This window comes from Bubalus bubalis, chromosome 1, assembly GCF_019923935.1.
Source record: "Bubalus bubalis isolate 160015118507 breed Murrah chromosome 1, NDDB_SH_1, whole genome shotgun sequence".
Classification (NCBI taxonomy): Eukaryota; Metazoa; Chordata; class Mammalia; order Artiodactyla; family Bovidae; genus Bubalus; species Bubalus bubalis.
Window position 1 is genome coordinate 45,507,044 of NC_059157.1, and position 6,000 is coordinate 45,513,043.

The 6,000-nt window shown below is 40.2% G+C and overlaps 1 protein-coding gene across 1 annotated transcript in view; it reads right to left on the reverse strand.

The window, feature by feature from the left end:
- The window catches only part of LOC123465559 (liprin-alpha-1-like), a gene marked incomplete in the record, with an annotated part of 992,590 nt that overhangs the window by 671,595 nt on the left and 314,995 nt on the right, over positions 1–6,000 (reverse strand).

Genomic DNA, 6,000 nt, shown 5'->3' on the forward strand with positions numbered 1-6,000 from the left:
CCCCAAGAAAAAGAAATGCAAAAAAGCAAAATGGCCGTCTGAGGAGGCCTTGCAAATAGCTGTGAAAACAAGGGAAGCAAAAAGCCAAGGAGAAAAGGAAGACATACCCATTTGAATGCAGAGTTCCAAAGAATAGCAAGGAGAGATAAGAAAGCCTTCCTCAGTGATCAGTTCAAAGAAATAGAGGAAAACAATAGAATGGGAAAGAATAGAGATCTCTTCAAGAAAGTTAGGTATACTGAGGGAACATTGAATGAAAAAATGGGCTCAATAAAGGACAGAAATGATATGGAAAAAACAGAAGCAGAAAATATTAAGAGGTGGCAAGAATACACAGAAGAACTGTACAAAAAAGATCTTCACAACCCAGATAATCACGATGGTGTGATCACTGACCTAGAGCCAGACAGCCTGGAATGTGAAGTTAAGTGGGCATTAGGAAGCATCACTAATAAGAAAGCTGGCGGTGGTGATGGAATTCCAGTTGAGCTATTTCAAATCCTAAAAGATGATGCTGTGAAAGTGCTGCACTCAATATGCCAGCAAATTTGGAAAACTCAGCAGTGGCCACAGGACTGTAAAAGATCAGTTTTCATTCCAATCCCAAATAAAGCCAATGCCAAAGAATGCTCAAACTACTGCATGCATCTCACGTGCTAGTAAAGTAATGCTCAAATTCTCCAAGCCAGGCTTAAACAATACATACATCGTGAACTTCCAGATGTTCAAGCTGGTTTTAGAAAAGTTGATGTATTTCAAAACCAAACAGTATTGTAAAGTAAAATAAAAAAAAATAATAGAAGAAAAAAAAAGAAAAGGCAAAGGAAACAGAAATCAAATTGCGAACATCCACTGGATCATGAAAAAAGCAAGAAAGTTCCAGGAAAAAAAACATATATTTCTGGTTTATTGACTATGCCAAAGCCTTTGACTGTGTGGATCACAATAAACTGCAGAAAATTCTGAAAGAGGTGGGAATATCAGACCACCTGACCTGCCTCCTGAGAAATCTGTATGCAGGTCAAGAAGCAGTAGTTAGAAATGCACATGAAACAACAGACTGGTTCCAAGTAGGAAAAGGAGTACATCAAGGCTGTTTATTGTCACCCTTATTTGACTTAGATGAAGAGTACATCGTGAGGAATGCTGGGCTGGATGAAGCACAAGCTGATATCAAGATTGCTGGGAGAAATATCAATAACCTCAGATATACAGATGACACCACCCTTATGGCAGAAAGTGGAGAAGAACTCAAGAGCCTACTGATGAAAGTGAAAGAGGAGAATGAAAAAGCTAGCTTAAAACTCAACATTCAGAAAACAAATATCATGACATCTGGTCCCATCACTTCATAACAAATAGATACGGAAACAGTGGAAAACAGTGGCAGACTTTATCTTTGGGGGCTCCAAAATCACTGCAGATGGTTATTGCAGCCATGGAATTACAAGACGCTTACTCCTTGGGAAAAAAGCAATGACCAAACTAGACAGCATATTAAAAGACAGATGTTACTTTGCCAACAAATGTCATTCTACTCAAGGCTATGGTTTTTCCAGTAGTTATGTATGGATGTGAGAATTGGACTATAAAGAAAGCTGAGCACCAAAGAATTAATGCTTTTTAACTATGGTGTTGGAAAAGACTTTTGAGAGTCACCCTGGACTACAAGGAGATCCAACCTGTCCATCCTAAAGAAAATCAGTCCTGAATATTCATTGGAAGGACTGATGTTGATGCTGAAACTCCAATACTTTGGCCACCTGATGTGAAGAGCTGACTCATTTGAAAAGACCCTGATGCTGGGAAAGTTTGAAGGCGGGAGCAGAATGGGACGTCAGCAGATGAGATGGTTTGATGGCATCACTGACTCAATGGACATGAGTTTGAGTAAACTCCAGCCGAGAGTTGGTGATGGACAGGGAGGTCTGGCATGTGGCAGTCCGTGGGGTCACAGAGTTGGACACGACTGAGCAACTGAACTGAACTGAATAAATATATATTTTATTTTCCTGCTGACTGCTTGGAACTGGACTTTTAAAATGCCAGTGTTTGCACAAGATTTTTCACTCACATAGCTCCCATCAATTGGAATTGTTGCAAATCATAATGTGGGTTTTTATGTTCAACCTCATAAATGGAATGAAATTCCTAGCTATACACACCAGTTTGGGGAATGACCACAAGGAGCTATTTGTATCTCAGCAAATAAAGACATATTTGTGTTGAACTCTGACAAATGGAATGGTGTACAGAGCCTGTTTATAGTAACACAGACCCTTGGGCTTATCTCTAATGCATTTCAAGCTTGAAAGACCTTCTGATGGAATGGAGTATGCATGTGTGTGTGAGAAAATGTACAGTATTTGTCTTTTTCTATCTAATGTATCTCATTAAGCATTATAGCTTCCAGGTCCACTATCCATGTTGCTACAAATGGCAATTTTTCATTTTTTTAATGTTTGTGTAAAACCTCAGTGAGATATCATCTCACACCTGTTAGAAAAGACAAGAAATAATAAGTGTTGGTGAAATGTGAAGAAAAGGGAACCCTTTGTTCACATGGATGGGGATGTAAACTAAAGCAACCACTCTGAAAAAAAATATTGAGGCTCCTCAAAAGATTAAAAATGGGACTACCAAATAATCTGTCAATTCCACCCCTGGGTATCTATCATAAGAAAACAAAAGCACTTATTTGAAAACACGTGTGTACCCTAATGTTCATAGCAGTGTTATTTACATAGCCTAGATATGGAAGCAACCCAATTGTCCATATGCAGAGTACATCATGAGAAACGCTGGGCTGGATGAAGCACAAGCTGGAATCAAGACTGCCAGGAGAAATATCAATAACTTCAGATATGCACATGACATCACCCTTATGGCAGAAAGTGAAGAAGAACTAAAAAGCATCTTGACGAAAGTCAAAAAGGAGAGTGAAAAAGTTGGCTTAAAGTTCAACATCCAGAAAACTAAGATCATGGTATCCAGTCCCATCAGGTCAGTTCAGTTCAGTCGCTCAGTCGTGTCCAACTTTTTGAGACCCCATGAATCGCAGCACACCAGGCGTCCCTGTCCATCACCAACTCCTGGAGTTCACTCAGACTCACGTCCATCGAGTCAGTGATGCCATCCAGCCATCTCATCCTCTGTCGTCCCCTTCTCCTCCTGCCCCCAATCCCTCCCAGCATCAGACTCTTTTCCAATGAGTCAAGTCTTCGCATGAGGTGGCCAAAGTACTGGAGTTTCAGCTTTAGCATCATTCCTTCCAAAGAAATGCCAGGGCTGATCTCCTTCAGAATGGACTGGTTGGATCTCCTTGCAGTCCAAGGGACTCTCAAGAGTCTTCTCAAACACCACAGTTCAAAAGCATCAATTCCTCAGCGCTCAGCCTTCTTCACAGTCCAACTCTCATATCTATACATGACTACTGGAAAAACCATAGCCTTGACTAGACGGACCTTTGTTGGCAAAGTAATGTCTCTGCTTTTGGATATGCTATCTAGCTTGGTCATAACTTTCCTTCCAAGGAGTAAGCATCTTTTAATTTCATGGCTGCAGTCACCATCTGCAGTGATCTTGGAGCACAAAAAAATAAATCTGCCACTGTTTCCACTGTTTCCCCATCTATTTCTCATGAAGTGATGGGACCGGATACCATGATCTTCATTTTCTGAACTTTGAGCTTTAAGCCAACTTTCTTTTTTTGTTTATTTTTTTCTTTCATTTTTTAACTTTACAATATTGTATTGGTTAATCCAACTTTTTCACTCTCCACTTTCACTTTGATCTAGAGGCTTTTTAGTTCCTCTTTACTTTCTGTCATAAGGATGTGTCATCTGCATATCTGAGGTTATTGATATTTCTCCCAGCAATCTTGATTCAAGCTTGTGTTTCTTCCAGTCCAGCGTTTCTCATGAGGTACTCTGCATATAACTTAAATAAGCAGGGTGACAATATAAAGCCTTGACGTACTCCTTTTCCTATTTGGAACCAGTCTGTTTTTCCATGTTCAGTTCTAAGTGTTGCTTCCTGACCTGTGTACAGATGTCTCAAGAGGCAGGTCAGGGGTTCTGGTATTCCCATCTCTTTCAGAATTTTCCACAGTTTATTGTGATCCACACAGTCAAAGGCTTTGGCATAGCCCATAAATCAGAAATAGGTGTTTTAGTCCCATCACTTCATGGCAAATAGATGGGGAAACAGTATCTAACTTTATTTTTATGGACTCAAAAATCACTGCAGATGGTGATTTCAGCCATGAAATTAAAAGACGCTTACTCCTTGGAAGCAAAGTTATGACCAATCTAGACAGCATATTCAAAAGCAGAGACATTACTTTGTCAACAAAGGTCCATCTAGTCAAGACTATGGTTTTTCCAGTAGTCCTGTATGGATATGAGAGTTGGACTATAAGGAAAGCTGACTGCCAAAGCATTGATGCTTTTGAACTGTGGTGTTGGAGAAGACTCTTTAGAGTCCTTTGTACAGCAGGGAGATGCAACCAATCCATCCTAAATAGATCAATCCTGAATATTCATTGGAAGGACAGATGTTGAAGCTGAAACTCCAATATTTTGGCCACCTGATGCGAAGAGCTGACTCATTTGGAAAGACCCTGATGCTGGGAAAGATTGAAGGTGGGAGGAGAAGGGGACGACAGAAGATGAGATGGTTGGATGGCATCACTGACTCAATGGACCTGAGTTTGGGTAAACTCCAGGAGTTGGTGATGGACAGGGAGGCCTGGCGTGCTATGATTCATGGGGTCACAAAGAGTTGGACACAACTGTGTGACTGAACTGAACTGAATTGTCCATAAATAGAAAAATTCATAAAGACAATGTGGTACATATATTTAATGGATATTTTGTGGGGGTTTGGTTTAAAATTCATGATGGGTAAATATAAGCATAGCATAATACCAGTAAAAATACATGGGGGTAGTGTTGCACTTTTTTTTTTTTTTTTTTTTTTTAATTTTATTTTATTTTTAAACTTTACATAACTGTATTAGATTTGCCAAATATCAAAATGAATCCGCCACAGGTTTACATGTGTTCCCCATCCTGAACCCTCCTCCCTCCTCCCTCCCCATTCCATCCCTCTGGGTCGTCCCAGTGCACCAGCCCCAAGCATCCAGTATCGTGCATCGAACCTGGACTGGCAACTCATTTCATACATGATATTTTACATGTTGCACTTTTTAAGCTTAAAATAACAGTAGAAAAAACCTGATAGATTTCACCATGTATTGTGAAATTTCATTCCTGCTTTATTCTATACTTTTCCTTTAAAAAAATTCTATTCTCTTCTGTTCTACCAAACCGATTTTATTAATATTCCCATTGTTGTTGTTCTGTCACCAAGTTGTGTCCGACTCTTTGCGACCCTGTGGACTGCAGCATGCCAGGCTTCCCTGTCCTTCACTGTCCCCTGGAGTTGGCTCAAACTCATGTCCATTGAGTTAGCGATGCCATCCAACCATCTCATCATCTGTCACCTTGTTACCCCCCTGCCCTGAATCTTTCCCAGCATCAGAGTCTTTTCTAATAAGTCAGTTCTTCACATATGGTGGCCAAAGTATTGGAGGTTCAGCTTAAGTATCAATCCTTCCAATGAATAATTGGGGTTGATTTCCTTTTGGATTGGCTGGCTTAATCTTCTTGCAGTCCAAGGGACTCTCAAAAGTCTTCCCCAGCATCACAGTTCAAAAGCATTAATTCTTCAGTGCTCAGCCTTCTTTATGGTCCAACTCTCACATTTGTACATGACTACTGGAAAAACCATAGCTTTGACTCTGGACATTTGTAGGCAAAGTGATGTTTCTGCTTTTTAATATACTATCTAGGTTTGTCATAGCTTTTCTTCCAAGGAGCAAGTCTCTTTTAATTTGATGGCTGCAGTCTACATCCACAGTGATTTTACTCCCATTAATAGAACTTGTGTCCGACTCTTTGCAACCCCATGAATTGCAACATGCCAGGCCTCCCTGTC